This window comes from Oncorhynchus tshawytscha, linkage group LG11 (genome assembly GCF_018296145.1).
Source record: "Oncorhynchus tshawytscha isolate Ot180627B linkage group LG11, Otsh_v2.0, whole genome shotgun sequence".
NCBI lineage: Eukaryota > Metazoa > Chordata > Actinopteri > Salmoniformes > Salmonidae > Oncorhynchus > Oncorhynchus tshawytscha.
This window is the reverse complement of record NC_056439.1, coordinates 21762350-21779845: the sequence shown is the minus strand read 5'-3', so window position 1 is coordinate 21779845 and position 17496 is coordinate 21762350. Positions and strand designations below refer to the sequence as shown.

The window sequence follows — 17496 nt, the reverse complement described above, 5'->3', positions numbered from 1 at the left end:
GCACTACTTTTGGACTTCAGAGTCCTATTGGCCCTTGTCAAAAGTAGTGCACTATAAAGAGACTAGGGTGCCATTAAGGGACACAAAGACACCTTAGTATCCTGAAGCCAGGTCACTGATACATTTTTCATGATGGAAACTATGGACAGTCTCGATGGAAACTGAAAACAGATGATTTATTAAATTACTCTTATGCCCATGTGTAAACTGCTGTGAACTTCATAAAGGTTGGAACTTTAAATGGCTCTTATCGTTTTTGCACCTGCTTTATGGAATGGCTTGATATGGATTTCAGAACCTATAATTTTGGCTCAACTAATCTATTTTAAAAGTCTAATTGTCGAATTTGTTTCCTCAAGTGGGCCTAGGCCTATTCCCAAAATGTAAATGACCTATAAAAGTGATCAATATTTGTTCAACTTTTCAAGAAAGATTACTGCATGTTCAATGGAAAGAAGTGTAGTAGGACGATCAACCAACGTGAGTTCGAGGTGCAACCAAAAAGTGCTGGCTCACCATGTGTTTTCAATGGATAAGTATAATTGTGTCTGTAATTTGCTTATGCATGAAGTTCCGTATGTCCTCTGATCTTTTTGCGCGCGCATGATGGTTTTGCGGACGCGTTGAATAAGCAAGCCAAGCACGTCAGAACGCTGCGTGGACGTCCTCCACCAGTAGTTTTGTAGTAGTGACTGGCTAGCTATCCAGTAACTGTGATTAACGACGTTCGCACCAATACGGCCGAAAGGAGAACGATTTGACTAATTTATTTCATAGTTATTAAGACCGTATGGATACGGTTATAATTTCTTGTAAGGATTCTGCTGAACCGTGAAGACGGCGCTGCTTTGCCCCCCAAGTGCTCCTAGCAAGGGGATTGGAGACCTTTCATTTCCGAGTTTTCGCAGCAGCAGGTCAGCTTGAACCTTTGCTTTGGTACTCTAACTATGGCTAGAATAGGTAGCTAACTACATGGATTAATAAAAATTCTAGCTAATATTGTTCAACTGAGTTGACACATTGCTGTGCGCGTCACTAGCTAAGATATCTCGTCAAGTTGCCTCGCTAAATTAGAATTTGTGTAGCTAACGTTAGCTAGCTATTAACAATGCTCACGTTCGTTACTTACTAGTCAAGGTTGGTGGCGTGGAAGACTGCTTTGCATTTCACTTTAGGTAATTGGTTAGCTAAATATTTGTCCACACAACGTTAACTAGCTAACGTTATGGACTTGTTTTTTACGGAATAGGCATTACCATTAGTTTCTCACCATGGCATAGGTAGTTAACTGCTACACCCTTGATTCAAGGCTTGGCTGTGATGTTGTGTTTCTGTACATTGGTGCAAAAGGCCTTTTTCAATCGGAGCAACCGTTATAAACGTTGACATCTCGTTTTGCTTAAATTTAACGAACTAATTTATAGCTATCATTAACTAGTTAGCTATATCAATCACCTTGGTAACATCCACCTTGTTTTGGCAATGCGTTAGCAAGCTAACAGCTAGCTAGCTAACGTTAGTAAGTTTCGGCACAGGCAGCACAACAAGCTCAAACATGTATTAGCCAATTCGAACGATGGTAACACGTCGTTTTGTAAACATGAATGTGGCAATGTGTGAAAATATCTTAATTTGCTGTTGTGTCGCGGTGTTGCTAAATAGCCAAACAGCTCATTTCCTAAGTTATTAATGTATTGACATGGGTAATACTAATGAATGGGATAACATACAAATTTGCCTACTTTAGAATGGTATGTCGATAACCACGCTTGTATTGTATCATTATTTGCAAGTGTGTCATTTCGCAAACTTGTATCATGTGTGGAAAAATTGAACGGTAGCAAAGTTGTAACTTGACATTTGAAGACATTCAATGCGATTTGCAAACATGCAACTCGATTTGAGGATGAGTATACCCTTTTCCAGTACTAACGTCACGCACAGATGCGGACGACGCTTGGCTGCAGTAAGATCGCCATCTGCGCCCATTCAACACAGCCTAGATGTACGTTATTACTATTAAACAAAATCACTTTTTGGGGTTCTCATACGCTTACAATTATGTTTTGATTCTTGCTTTTAGCAGTCGCTAAGATTATAGTTGGTTGTGATCTTTGCAAAATAACTTTTGGATGCAGCAATTGTTAGCTAGAATGCTAACGCGCATTGATATAGGCTGTAGCAAACGCTAGCCAAAGAGCCATTTTACTGGTAGTTTAAAAAAAGTATAATGCAGTTGATTTGCGATGATGAAACAAACATATTAAGCATGACATTCATACAAGCCTTGAAATCCAATTATAATCCAAAAGTAGTGTGAAATGCACTCAAAACCATTTTAGCGTTCTATAACTCCCCTTGTTCTGCCACCAACTTCCGCGCATCGCAGCCCTGCGCAATGTTTGTAAAAACACAGAAAGAGGTCTATGCAACTCATTAATAACTAAACTTGTGAATCTTCTAAATAATACATGTTGCCCATGTCGTATATGCTTGCTCAGAGTTTTGACACGAATGAGAGGTCTAACAATTTTTTTTTGTAGTTTGAAATTCACTGAGGGACCTTACAGATACTTGTTTGTGTGGGGTGCAGAGATGAGGTAGTCATAAAACATCATAAACACTATTGCACACAGTCCATGCAATTTATGTAAGGCAGTGTTTCTTTTCCCCCCCTTAAACATAGAAGGTAAATCATTTATCCCAAACCAAATATAAGTGTTGATATTAGTTATTACTTCAACATTCGTGTGTTTGATCAATTTCTAATACATTTAACACTTTTTCTGGTAGCTGTCTAAGACCCCCTTTCTATGTGTTTGACCAGAAATCAAAGCCTTTGCTTATTTCACATTTTTAGGATGGGAAATGGTAGAAAAATGTATGCCTTCATTTCTCAAATATACTTTTAGCTTTCATTTGACACCCAATTTGACATGTTCTTATGAACTTCACATGTTGGTGCTCATATGGGTCCTTTTACTTGGAAATGTCCATCTTTAATAGGAGTGAAGAACTTTCGATAACGGTTGTGCTTTAAAGTGCATCACTTCCCATTTAAACTGTGAGTCTTAAAATGACAATCTTTTGAAGAAGTAAACAGCTGCTTGTTGTGAAGTGCTAAAGGTTATGTTACACATGATTAGTCCTATACACTTGTTTGTCCTGCAAATACACTTTTAGCACAAACTTTGTACTTAGGCCTGGACTGTGATTTAACAAGTCAATTGTCAGAGGTTTTAAAGGGTATGTTTTTGCCATGTGGGATGTTCAGTGTCACAGCAGTGTTTTGCTAATTTGTACAGAGTGTAGTTACAAGATTTTCCTACAGTGCAGTACTCAAAATGGGTTGGATAATAAAGTCCAATAAGCCAATTGGCAAAAAGCATTTTCTTGAACAAAGTCACCGTGAGTTCTTGTGACAGATTGTTGTTGTACAATGATGCTGAAATCTTCCTATTTCTACCTATTCTCATGCTACTGTCTGTGACTTGTAACTGTTTATGATTTAATTCTTCATTCTGTCGGTTGTGGTTTGGGATGAGGATGTAGGCTTAGTGCCTGATTATTGAGCGAGTTGTTTAGTGGTTAATTGTACAGCCAGAGAAGGCTTTGGCACTTCCAGGGAGTTGAAGCAGATGTTTCAGGGTGGATGTTGTCTCCATCGATTTCAATATTGTACAGCAACTCCATAACCTCAACTACTGTAAAACATTCGGAAAAAGACACAATAACAATCTTCAGCTTTGCGCAGTAGATCACCTGCTGGGTGTCGACCAACGGTGGCAATTCAACATGTAGAATAGTTGGGAAATTAACAGAAAATGAGGGCAGCTGTTCTGTGGTCAGAGGTGATAGGACAGCCACCCACTGTTTTTAACCGTTCATCGGCAGTCTGTTTGGCCTTTTAGTCAGTCAACCCATCAGAAGAACCCATTAGCCTAACTGTCCAACATCAATCATCTCACATGTTAGGCCCAAATGTGTGCAAATGCACAATGATTTATGCTTTAAAGGAACGCTGACCTTAATGGTTTGGCCTTGTTTTTCTTCTTGCTCATTAAGTGCTTGCGGCCATGACTGAAGCCAAACGTGAGTTGTCTTGGGGGTGTGGTTTGATGTGAGTGTGTCTTTGCCATTCAATCACAACAAACCAAGGGTAGTACAGTTATGAGTAGTAACAGTGAGGTAAGCAAAGCTAGCCTAGCCTTTTGTAGAGATGTTTAGGACTTCTTCTGTCATGACTCACCATATCAAGATGGTAAATTTAATTCAGTTCAATGTGTTAGCTGCTGTCAGCGCAGGCTTTAGCCAACTAGTATAGCTTGTGCATAGCTGCAGCCGGCTAGCCTAACTAGAGGATTTCTTTGAAATCCCAGTTATGCCAAAATTGCAAGAACCAGTGTCTGAAATGTTAACATTTTACCGTCGAAACAGTAACTTCAAGTTTAATGCCCTGTCTTCAGTCAGCTGTCCTACAAAGCAATATTCTACAGCTAACTGGCTAGGTTATGTCTCCTATTAGATATTTTCCACGTGATAAATCCCAGAACTACTAATCTCCCTACAGGTGTAGGCTACATGTGGACATTGCACAAACATCGCCCAGTTTGAGTGTCAATGTGCTTATTGTCAAACAATCAATGGGTGTGTTTGTTACATACAAAGCATTTTCTGCTGTAATTATCACATTGATGTGCTTATAAACGCCTACGACTTTACCTAGCAAATCAAAATAAGTTGTGTAGAGTACAACTTCAGCTGTCTAACCAGAACTATTATGGCATTATACATCTATGGTCGGTCTAAGGATTTGGCTGTCAAACCAGTAACCACACAATGACACTTGTAGCTCTCTGGGTAAAGTTGTCTTCAATTCTCCAGTGGGTGTGCATGAAGTCCCTTCCATCTATTATAGGTTATGGACCGGTGCAGTCAGTTGTCAGGAGGGGTGGAGTGCACGACACTCCTGGATATGACAGCATTTTGCTTCAACTCATGAGTCCAGCAGGCAGTCCAATAACTACAGGCAGATATGAGATGCAAGAATATTGCACTCTTTTCATACTGTAGGCTATACTGACCAATTCAAAGCTTCCTCCAGGAGAGAAGAGTCCAATTGCTGAACTTGCAGTGCTGTGAAAAAGTAATTGCTCCCTTTCAGATTTTCTTTTTGCATTTATTTATTTTTGACACTGAATGCTATCAGATCTCCAGCCTAAAACGGATATTAGATAAAGGGCACTTGAGTGAACAAATAACACATTTGGATACTTTAATTTAACTCTTTACACTCATACCCTTATTTATACGGGCTGAAAATGGCAGAGTTGGACACTAACAAGTGCCTAAATTGAAATGCAGTGGCTCTACAGTAACATGCTGTACATGATGTCAGAGCTCAAATTCTCTGGTTCACAGCGCAGTATTGGTTTTGACTGACTGACTTCTGAACTTGAGCACCGCAAGCGACAAGAAGTTGCCCCCATCCTTCCCGCTAATTGGGCAACTTTGCAAATGTTTAGTCTGAGTGACGGAAAGGCTGTAAATAAAGATGACTCAATGTATTTTGAAAGATGGAGACATTGAGAATTATATTAAATACCGCTTTGTCATACAAGCAAGCCAAACACCCGTGAGTCCAAATGTGCACTTCACATTTCAATATCATAAAACTCCTGTAATATACAGTGTGAACGTTTATTAGGTCTGTCCCTGACAACAACAAAAAAAATCTGAGTCAACCGAGAGTAATCTGTTCTTTCGCCCAAATATTTATTTGCCATATACACTGTTTTAATAAAATCACCTATATGCACTGAGCTTGTCTGCCGCTTTAAGTGCACCGTATTATGAAATAATTAAGACAAAATGACTAGAGGGAGTCCGACCAAAGTGTATTTGATCGGGCTCAGACTTGCTGCGCTGTTAAAAAAAATGGAGAGAAAAGACAGCGAGTGACTGTGTGACTAGCACCTGTTGTCTCTCTCTCCTCTCTGCTGCAGCGACCACCACAGAACATCAAGTGTTTTTGTTTTGTGCAATCCATGTTGCTGAAACTGCAGAATAATTACAGCCATTTCTGGCTTAAGTTCTGTTACTCAAATCCTTTATTTGTTTAAGAAAAACATGCCCTATTCTCTCACCTGACATATAGCCTATGATAATGACATCAGTAAATTAGTTATAACAAACTCCAACACCGTAACACGTGACAGCATAACGGGGGAATGTTTACTAGTTGCTCAGGAGGGAAAGGGGAAGTCAGATGTCTGGAAGAAATTTGACTTAGTTGGGAAAACTACTGGAGATCTAGAAAAATAAGGCAGGTAAGGAGCAGGTGCTGCGTACATAATTGTGCCAAATAGGTGCTGTTAGATTACAATATTATTTTGGAACAGTGTAAACAACACAATTCTAAGCGCACCTTTTTTTGTGAAGCCTTTATTACAGCAAAGACTAAAAACAGTCGCATGCAGTTGCTGACATGGAACGTTTATTTTTTGTTTAGGCGAATTATTCAAGAGGCTCCTTTTGTTTTATTTTAGAACTAAAATGCTTGATTGCATTTCAAATCATGAATGACTCATAAACTGTCTGACATGAACAAATGAATGATCGATTGGTACATATAGGCTTAAGTAAGTTGCGTATTAAGACCGCTTAACAGGATGCACTTTTAGGCATACAGTTCGATTATGGTTATACAAGGCTGCTATACTAAGCTTACGGATTATATGTATTATTATGATCATAATTGTAATATCAAGGAGGGTAGGAGTAAGAGCTATGTTCGTATTGTGACAAACGGGTGCTGCTAGAGTACAATATTTTTCTCTCCATTTGGAACAGTGTAAACACAATTTATTTAGTGTTATGTAATACCAGGGAGGCTGTTCTAACGGAAAACAAGTGTAAAGCCTTTATAACAGCATGACAAAGATTAAAAGGGATCGGTCAGTTGTCCAACTGAAATGTGTCTTCTGCATTTAACCCAAGCCCTCTGAATCAGAGAGGTGCTGGGGGGGTTGCCTTAATCGACATCCACATCTTCGGCGCCCGTGGAACAGTGGGTTAACTGCCTTGCTCAGGGGCAGAATGACAAAACAGCCGAAATTGTGATTTTTTTTTATCCAACATGTTATGGTTGACTGTTTAACATGGAAAGAGCAGGTGTTCTTAATGTTTTGTATACTCTGTATGTGGATGATTTATAAAGTCAGGTACGTTTAACACTTAGGCTATTGATTATAGACCTAATTAAGTTGTTTTCCTCTCCACTTTTCTTAAACAGTTAAGGCCAGGGCTGTTTTCTTGTCTCCTCACACCGCTCCTGCCTCCACCGCATTGTCCTCAACACCAATGTGCTAGCTAACTTTGCTATTGTGCACAAACACTAGCAACATGGACTAGGAAAAGGCTGCAATTCAACAGTGCACGGTTTCAGAACCGCGGACAGCGACCGCTATCCAACGCGGAATGAAGCGAATTTGTTATAAAATAATATTGGTATTTGTGTTGCACCATTGTTCTTAGATAATATAACCATATACAATTTCAGTAGTATGTTCTGGAGTGATGGACTGTGCCATCTACACGGCCTCCCCAATGGATTAGTCCGCTCGGACAAGTACGAATCAGACTGTTTTGTGTACCATGAAAATAAAAATTCTAATATGCGACTGGCTAAAGAAACCAACAGCATATCGACCAAACAATCAAGCAGTCGACTAAATGGGGTCAGCCCTTTTATGATCACTGTGTTGTCATATCCTGGGTTGTTCTGAGCAGAATGAGCCTATGCTTGTCGTATTTGGAAGAAATTTGGCGGGAAACACGCCTGTGTGCCCTCGCGACTCAATTCTATGCGCACCAAAATTACCATCTGCTTCTCTGAATTGCCTTGTGAAAGCCTAAACACTGTAAGATAGTTTTTTTGTAACTTAGCTAGCCATGTTGGCAATAGAATACGCTTTGAAATGATACCCACCTGACCAGATTATGCATTCCAAAAATGGTCTATTATAAATCACAAAGGCAGGGATGCAGGGCTGTGCCCCACCAAAAAAACATAAGTCTGCTTGCTCTAGTTCTTCAACAGCACAGCTAGGAGAGCTCAAAATAGCACCTTATAATTGAAGGCTCTTTGAGACTTAAAAGTGCATTGAAATTACATAGGATCTGTGCACACTTTGGAGAGGTGTGGGGCCACTTAGAGACACCAGTTAGACCTCTCACTCAAACCCTTGTCTTATGCTGCACTTACCCCAAATAACCATGAATATTCATATGTTGCTGAACGTATCCGGAGTATTTTAAGATTTCTTCATCAAATGTGGCGTAAATGTAAAATGCACATAAAATCAACAGTGTAATGTTTGCATTCAGTCTTGTCAGGTTAACGGTTTTGTCCTCACCTTTAGTCTTATAATTGTCCAGTCTCCAAACTGTAACCTGATCGACAACTACAGGAAGCGTTTTGGTTGCAGAAATTGCAGCTATAGGTGGCCCAACCAGTTATTTGTATTTATTATGGATCCCCGTTAACTGCTGCCAAGTAAGCATCTAATCTTCCTGGGGTCCAGCAAAATTAAAGCAGTTATACATTTTTAAAAACATTACAGAAGATTTGACCTGTGTGTATGTTATCGTGTGTTTCGTGTATTCATGTTTGTGTTGCTTCACAGTCCCACTTTCATAAGGTGTACTTTTGTTTTTTAAAAATACAATTTTACTGCTTGCATCAGTTACTTGATGTAGTCATGACTTTATGTAGTACTGTACACCTCCCATAGTCTGTTCTGGACTTTGGGACTGTGAAGAGATGTCGTGTGGTGTATGCATGAGTGCCAGTAGTTCAAACAGACAGTTCGGTGCGTTCAACATGTCAATACTTCTCACAAATACAAGTAGTGATGAAGTCAATTTCTCCTCCACTTTGAGCCAGGAGAGATTGATATACATATTATTGTTAGCTCTGTGTACATCCAAGGGCCAGCAGTGCTTCCCTGTTCTGAGCCAATTGCAAATTTCCTATCCCTCTTTGTAGCATTTGACCACACAACTGAACAGTAGTCCAGGTGCTACAAAACTAGGGCCTATAGGACCTGCCTTTTTTGATTGTGCTGTTAAGAATGCAGAGCAGCGCTTTATTATGGACAGACTTCTCCTCATCCTAGCTACTGTTGTATCAATATGCTTTTGACCATGACTGTTTACAATCCAGTGTTACTCCAAGCAGTTTAGTCTCAATTAACACATGACTCATTACAATGTTTAGTGAATGATTTGTCACAAATATAATGCCTTTAGTTTTGGAAATACTTAGGACTGACTTATGCCTTGCCTCCCATTCTGAAACAAACTGCAGCTCTTTAAAACCTGTTGTGACTCGGGGGCAGTATTTTCATTTTTGAAAAATCCTGTTCCCGTAGTAAACGGGATATTTTGTCAGGACAAAATGCTAGAAAACACTCTAACGTTTCCAAAAATAAAGATATTGTCTGTGAGTATAACAGAACTGATGTTGCAGGCGAAAGCCTGAGAGAAATCCAATCCGGAAGTGCCCCATATTTTGAAAGCGCTTGTGTTCCAATGAGTCCCTATTGAGCTGTAAATGGGCTATCAACCAGATTACGCTTTCTACGTATTCCCCAAGGTGTCTACAGCATTGTGACGTAGTTTTACACATTTATGTTGAAGAATAGCCGTAAGCGGCTACATTACGCAAGTGGTCACCTGATGCCCTCAGAGAGATTCTTGCGTAAAATACAGAGGTAGCCATTACTCCAATCGGTCCTACTGAAAAACAAATTGTCCCAATGGATATATTATCGAATAGATATTTGAAAACACCTTGAGGATTGATTATAAACAACGTTTGCCAGGTTTCTGTCGATATTATGGAGCTAATTTGGAATATTTTTCGTGACTGCAATTTCCGGGCGATTTCTCAGCCAAACGTGAAGAACAAACGGAGCTATTTCGCCTACAAAAATAATATTTTTGGAAAAAAGGAACATTTGCTATCTAACTGGGAGTCTCGTGAGTGAAAACATCTGAAGCTCATCAAAGGTAAACAATTTAATTTGATTGCTTTTCTGATTTCCGGGACCAAGTTACCTGCTGCTAGCTGGATAAAATGCTATGCTAGGCTATCGATAAACGTACACAAATGCTTGTCTAGCTTTGGCTGTAAAGCTTATTTTGAAAATCTGAGATGACCGGGTGATTAACAAAAGGCTAAGCTGTGTCTCAATATATTTCATTTGTGATTTTCATGAATAGGAATATTTTCTAGGGATATTTATGTCTGTTGTGTTATGCTAATTAGTGTCAGGCGATGATTACGCTCCCGCATGCGGGATGGGGAGTCTGTAGAGGTTTTAAGTGTTGTCATTTCAGTTGCTGGGGTGGTTGTCATGTATAGTGTTGCGTCATCCGCATACATAGACACATTGAGTAAAGCCAATGTCGTTAGTAAATATTGAAACGGGGCCTAGACAGCTGCCCTGGGGAATTCCTTATTCTACCTGGATTTTGTTGGAGAGGCTTCCATTAAAGAACACCATCTGTTCCATTAGACCGGTAACTCTTTATCCACAATATAGCAGAGGGTGTAAAGCCATGACACACGTTTTTGCAGCAACAGACTATGATCAATAATGTCAAAAGCCACGCTGAAGTCTAAAAACGCCTCCACAATCTTATCAATTTCTCTCAGCCAATCAGTCATTTGTGTAAATGCTGTGCTTGTTGAATGACCTTCCCTATAAGCGTGCTGAATGTCGGTCAATTTGTTTATTGTAAAATAGCATTGTATCTGGTCAAACACTTTCTTCTAAAATTTTACAAAGCGTTGGTAACAGGCTAATTGGTCGGTTATTTGAGCCAGTGAACGGGGCTTTTACTGTCCATAGGTAGGGGAATAACTTTTGTTTCCCTCCAGGCCTGAGGGCGCACACTTTCTAGTAGGCTTAGATTTAAGATATGGCAAATAGGAGTGGCAATATCATCTGCTATTATCCTCAGTAATTGTCCATCCAAGTTGTCAGATCCCGGTGGCTTGTCATTGGTGATAGAAAACAATACATTCACTTCACAGAATTCAAAATGACAATTCTTTTCTTTTCATAATTTGGTCAGATATACTTGGATGTGTAGTGTCAGCATTTATTGCTGGCATGTCATGGCTAAGTTTGCCTTTTTGCCCAAAATTTCATAAGGTGATCCAAAGCTTTTTACTATCATTCTTTGTCATTTATCTTTGTTTCATAGTGTAGTTCTTTTTATACAGTTTAGTCACATGATTTCTCAATTTGCAGTACGTTTGCTTATCAGTTGTACAGCCAGACCGATTTTCCCACTCATCCCACTCAACCATACCATATTTAAATTCCTCATCAATCCACAGGGATTTAAGTTTTCACAGTTATTTTCTTAATGGGTGCTTGCTTATTAGTAACTGGGATAAGCAATTTCATGTGTCAAGTGCAGGGTCTGGTTGCTCCTCATGACACACTACGGACCAACAAATATTCTTTACATCAACAACCTAGGAATCGCTACAAAACGTATTGTATAACCTCTTATACACTATTAGGCCCGGCCTTTGGAACTTTGGTTTTTCTAGATCTAGCTACTACATTGTGATCACAACATCCAATGGCTTTGGTTACTGCTTTAGACAAGATTTCTGCGGCATTAGTGTAGATGTGATCAATACATGTGGATGATTTCATTCCTGTGCTGTTTGTAACTATCCTGGTAGGTTGATTTGATAACCTGAACCAGGTTGCATGCACCAGTTACAGTTAGACGCTTTCTCTTGAGTGGGCAGCCTGATGAAAGCCTGTCTCTTTACATCACCCAGAAAATGGTACCTCTCTATTGATATCATTTACATGATCAAGCATTTCACACGTTATCCAGATACTGACTGTTAGCACTTGGTGATCTGTGACAGCTTCCCACCAGAATGGGTTTCAGGTGAAGCAGATGAACCTGTAGCCATACTACTTCAGCAGTATTTAACATGAGATCCTCTCCAAGCTTTACAGGAATGTGGTTCTGAATAGAACAGCCACAACTCCACCTTTTGGCATTTGTCTTTTATGTAGATCTTATAACCATGTATTGCTACCACTGTATTATCTAAGTGAGTTTCAGAGATTGTCAGAATATGAATGTCATCTGTTACTAGCAAATTGATTTCATGGACCTTGTTTCTTAAGCTGCGTTATTAACGTGGGCTATTTTTAGTACTTTTCTGGGATGCTTGATTGTTTTTATTGCTTAGTAGAGGTAGACATGCTCAGGTTATTTATGTTAGTGCAGGGTGTCCTGCACACAGTGGACATCCTGCTTGGGCACATCACCTCAGTGCTAACAGTTTTACTCTGGTTCATAGGCATGTGATTACTGCATACAATAACTGTAGGATCAGCAGAGGGATTCAGGGCAGTAAGAGGGACATACATTAGGTTACTTACGTTGTATTCCAATGCACCTGGGATAATGTACATTTTGCTGAAGCATTATGACAAGTGACACAATGGTAAGGAATAAATGAGCTGGGCTTGGGTCATTGATAAGTCATTGTCTTAATGCAGCCTTGCAATGCTGTGAAAGGATCCAGGAACCCAAGTTATTTGGGCCAGATATTATGGGGAGTTTGGTGTCAAGTAGTGACCCATTCAGATCTTTAAAATCCATCTTCAGCTGTTCTGAGCTGCCCTTCATAATGTCATTCAACCCCACATAAACCATGACAGTTTCAGCCCCCGGTGCCTTGGGAAGCAACCTGATGATATCCTGAACTGTAATGGGGCAATTACTTTTTCACACAGGGGCATTGGGTTAACTTTGTTTATATACAGTCGTGGCCAAAAGTTGAGAATGACACATTCATTTCCACAAAGTTTGCTGCTTCAGTTTCTTTAGATATTTTTGTCAGATGTTACTATGGAATACTGAAATATAATTACAAGCATTTCATAATTCTCAAAGGCTTTTATTGACAATTACATGAAGTTGATGCAAAGAGTCAATATTTGCGGTGTTGACCCTTCTTTTTCAAGACCTCTGCAATCCGCCCTGTCATGCTGTCAATTAACTTCTGGGCCACATCTTGACTGATGGGAGCCCATTCTTGCATAATCACTGCTTGGAGTTTGTCAGAATTTGTGGGGTTTTGTTTGTTCACCTGCCTCTTGAGGATTGACTACAAGTTCTCAATGGGATTAAGGTCTGGGGAGTTTCCTGGCCATGAACCCAAAATATCAATGTTTTGTTCACCATGCCACTTATCACCTTTGCCTTATGGCAACGTGCTCCATCATGCTGGAAAAGGCATTGTTCGTCACCAAACTGTTCCTGGATGGTTAGGAGAAGTTGCTCTGATGTGTAGGTACCATTCTTTATTAATGGTTGTGTTCTTAGGCAAAATTGTGAGTGAGCCCACTCCCTTGGCTGAGAGCAACCCAACAAATGAATGGTCTCAGGATGCTTTACTGTTGGCATGACACAGGACTGATGGTAGTGCTCACCTTGTCTTCTCCTGACAAGCTTTTTTCCGGATGCCCCAAACAATCGGAAAGGGGATTCATCAGAGAAAATGACTTTACCCCAGTCCTCAGCAGTCCAATCCCTGTACCTTTTGCAGAATATCAGTCTGTCCCTGATGTTTTTCCTGGAGAGAAGTGGCTTCTTTGCTGCCCTTCTTGATACCAGGCCATCCTCCAAAAGTCTTCGCCTCACTGTGTGCAGATGCACTCTCACCTGCTTGCTGCCATTCCTGAGCAAGCTCTGTACTGGTGGTGCCCCGATGCCGCAGCCGAATCAACTTTAGGAGACGGTCCTGGCGCATGCTGGACTTTCTTGGGCGCTCTGAAGCCTTCTTCACAACAATTGAACCGCTCTCCTTAAAGTTCTTGCTGATCCGATAAATGGTTGATTTAGGTGCCATCTTACTGGCAAAAATATCCTTGCCTGTGAAGCCCTTTTTGTGCAAAGCAACGATGACGGCATGTGTTCGATTGCAGGTAACCGTGGTTGACAGAGGAAGAACAATGATTCCAAGCACCACACTCCTTTTGAAGCTTCCAGTCTGTTATTTGAACTTAATCAGCATGACAGCGTGATCTTCAGCCTTGTCCCTGTCAACACTCACACCCGTGTTAACGAGAGAATTACTGACATGATGTCAGCTGGTCCTTTTGTGGCAGGGCTGAAATGCAGTGGAAATGTTTTTGGGGGATTTAGTTTGTTTGCATGGCGAAGAGTGACTTTGCAATTAATTGCAATTCATCTGATCACTCTTCATAACATTCTTGAGGTTATGCAAATTGCCATCTTACAAACTGATGCAGCAGATTGTGAAAATTAGTATTCGTCATTCTCAAAACTTTAGGCCACGACTGGTGCAGTATGTTTGGAAGGAATCTATTATGAGAAAAAAAACTAGTGATTCCTAGTGTTTGAATACATTTTCTGACCAATGCATGCTATATTTGGATCGGTTTGGGGTCCACGGACCGATGCATCTTAAACATTTGAATTGGGGGCCGATGCATATCGACGAATTGTTACATCCTTAGTAAAAATCATATCCAACATCCTTTCTCCTAATTACTTTTCTATGTGAGAATTGCCAGAACAATTGGAGATGCCAAAAATATTTTGGGCCTTCCTGGTATGGAATCACCCAATATTGGCATTGCGCAGGTATAGGTTAGGCTAGATATATCCTACATGCTTTTAGGTTTAGTGTGCAAATCATCTGGAGTAGATGTAGCCCATGCATTGCAACCTTTCTATGAACAATTAATGAGAACCTCTTTAGTGTGTAGTCAAGTGCGGCTGTCTGAAAGTTCCACCTGTTGGTGATTTGGCCTATTCCTCCCACCAATGCATCCTGACAACTGGACAGCCCACAGTGTCAAACATGTTTGTCCACTCTGTTAGGACTCACATAGCACTACCAGAGAGAAAGATGTGTTCAACACTGGTGTTTCCTACGTGGCAGAAACAAGCTGTTGATTGCCTTTGAATTTATTTGGAGTGGGTGAGGCGGGCCAGGCCTGCGAGTGCAACAGGTTATGACAAGCTTTTTGTCTTTTAGATAAGTGGCTTTTAATCCTGTTCTGTTCTCACTGTTCTCTCGCTGCTCTGTCGTTGTCTTTACTCCCAGGCAGCTTTCCACCTGAGCCCCAATAATTCACTCTTGACAACTTGCGAAAAGCTGCGTTTTTTATAGGTTTTTTTTAAAGCAAAGAAACATTTGGTTGACCTATTACTAAGTCGACACCAAAGGAAATGTACTTTTTGTAATACAAATGATTGTTTGAATAATTAGTGTTCGTGCTGTATGAGTTGTGGCCTTGCCTGCTGATTGAAATGTAAAGGACAATGTGGCTGTTTAATACCCATACAGCAAGTGTTTTATATTATGCTGTGAATGCATGCTCCTACATGCTCTTTGTCCCTCAGTGCATTCCATTATTGGTCTTCTCATACTGAGTCATTTGGGCAGTGCTGAAGTTGGAAGCATGCTTTGACGTTAGGCTCCATACAATTGCAACAAAGCAATGGCATAGAGTTTGTTTTGCGACATTGCAGACAGACCAACTGTATGGACGTTTAGATTACTGTAATACATGAAATGCCGTAGCATAGGAGAACTGTGACTGAATGGTGTGCGACTGTATGAAAGGGCTAGATAGGAAGGAATTCGCTAAGCCAAAAATAACTGGGGTGTTTTGTACAAGGTTTGTTGAAAGCCTATATCCATTTTCTCACTTGAGTGAGAAAAAATGAAGTTCTGTCTTGTCTGCACTCCAGCAACATGTTGTGGTTGTTTCTGTTCCCCTTTATGAGTCTATCCAATAGGCAGGGTGATATTTTATTTTAATTTTACCTTTTAACTAGGCAAGTCAGTTAAGAACAAGTTCAATGAAAGAACAAATTTTCAATGACTGCCGGTACCTTGTCAGCTCGGGGATTCGAACTTGCAACCTTTCGGTTGCTAATCCAATGCTCTAACCACTAGGCTACCCTGCCGCCCCACCCTGCCAGGTGTGCTGTATGTTGTTGCTATTGCTATACCTGTTGTGGTGTCAGAGCTGAAGCTATTTGCTTGGCAAAGGAGGTTGAGACAAACTTCTGGCTGTGCTCATCATAGCTCTTCACCCCCCCCCCAAAAGTAGACTAATTACTGAATAGGTGTGAACTTCTGAGTAGAGGTGTGGAATTTAAGACCAGCCCTGTTAGGTAAGAGGTCCTCTGTTTGTGTATGCCTGTGATGGTCTGTTGTTGATGGACTACACGTGTAACTGGAGCATTGACATATATTTCTAATCTTCAGAAATATGGACATTTTAATTTTTGGTTTGAACTTTTGAAGGATCTGATTTCAATAGTCAAATTGTTGGCTTGCCTAATATTTCACTATTTTAGATTGACCTTTCTGCGCTAATGGCTTTATCGGCCCAGGCCCCAGCTAGCTGATAGCTACTGATCAGATAACTGAAATGTTGCCAACTAAAGTGCTGTTGAGACTGTGGCTCTGAGTCTCAGTGGCCATGACAGAATCATGTTGCTATGAGAGATCACCCCCAAATCAATGGTCTTGTGTGCTATGTCACTGTTCAGACAAGACAGCACTTGTTACAGTTCGTCAGTGCTGCACAGCATTGGTGTGGACTGTTGAGGGTATCATGGATGTCTCTTTACTTGATTTGTTATGAGTTTTGTGTTCTACCCAGGCTACTTGCACAACTTTTACTGGTCACTGGTCAGAATGCATAATTGATATATTACTTTTGACGATATATATCGTATTGTTTTATAACTATCGCTATAATATTTTTGTGCTAGTTGGCTCATTTTCTCATGGCTCTCTTGTCCCTCTGCAGCAGACATATGGTGAGCAATATGTTTGGAACATCGAATCTTCCTCCAATCTTCTGGGAAGGATTTCCACTAGATTACTGCGGGGACTTCCATTCAGCCACAAGCGCATTAGTGAGGTCGGGCACTGATGTTGGGCGACTAGGCCTGGCATGCAGTCGCCGTTCCAATTCATCCCAAAGGTGTTCGATATGGGTTGAGGTCAGGGCTCTGTGCAGGCCAGTCAAGTTCTTCCACACCAATCTTGACAAAACATTTCTGTATGGAAAATGTTATTGTATGGTGTAGCTTTAAGATTTCCATACACTGGAATTGTTTATTTTTATTTAACTAGACAAACTAAGGGGCCTAGCCCGAAGCATAAACAGCCCCAGACCATTATTCCCCCTCCACCAAACTTTACAGTTGGCACTATGCATTTTGGCAGCTAGTGTTTTTTTGGCATCCACCAAACCCAGATTTGTCCGTTTCTACTGCTCCTGACACCAATGGTAGCGGGCTTTACACCACACCAGCCGACGCTTGGCATTGCGTATGGTGATCTTAAGTTTGTGTGCGGCTGCTCGGCCATGGAAACCCATTTTATGA

The 17496-nt window shown here is 40.6% G+C and overlaps 1 protein-coding gene across 2 annotated transcripts in view; it reads left to right on the top strand.

Moving 5' to 3' along the window:
• The first annotated feature begins 624 nt into the window (after positions 1–624).
• The window catches only part of fbxo34 (F-box protein 34), a 44980-nt gene continuing 28108 nt past the window's right edge, over positions 625–17496 (top strand). The window contains exon 1 of one of the 2 annotated variants that reach the window (XM_024437037.2): positions 625–914. The gene's annotated coding sequence lies outside the window, so the exon portion shown is untranslated. Of the gene's footprint in view, positions 915–1980; positions 2006–17496 lie in introns of those variants that run through there. The other variant, XM_042329910.1, reaches the window with a different exon arrangement.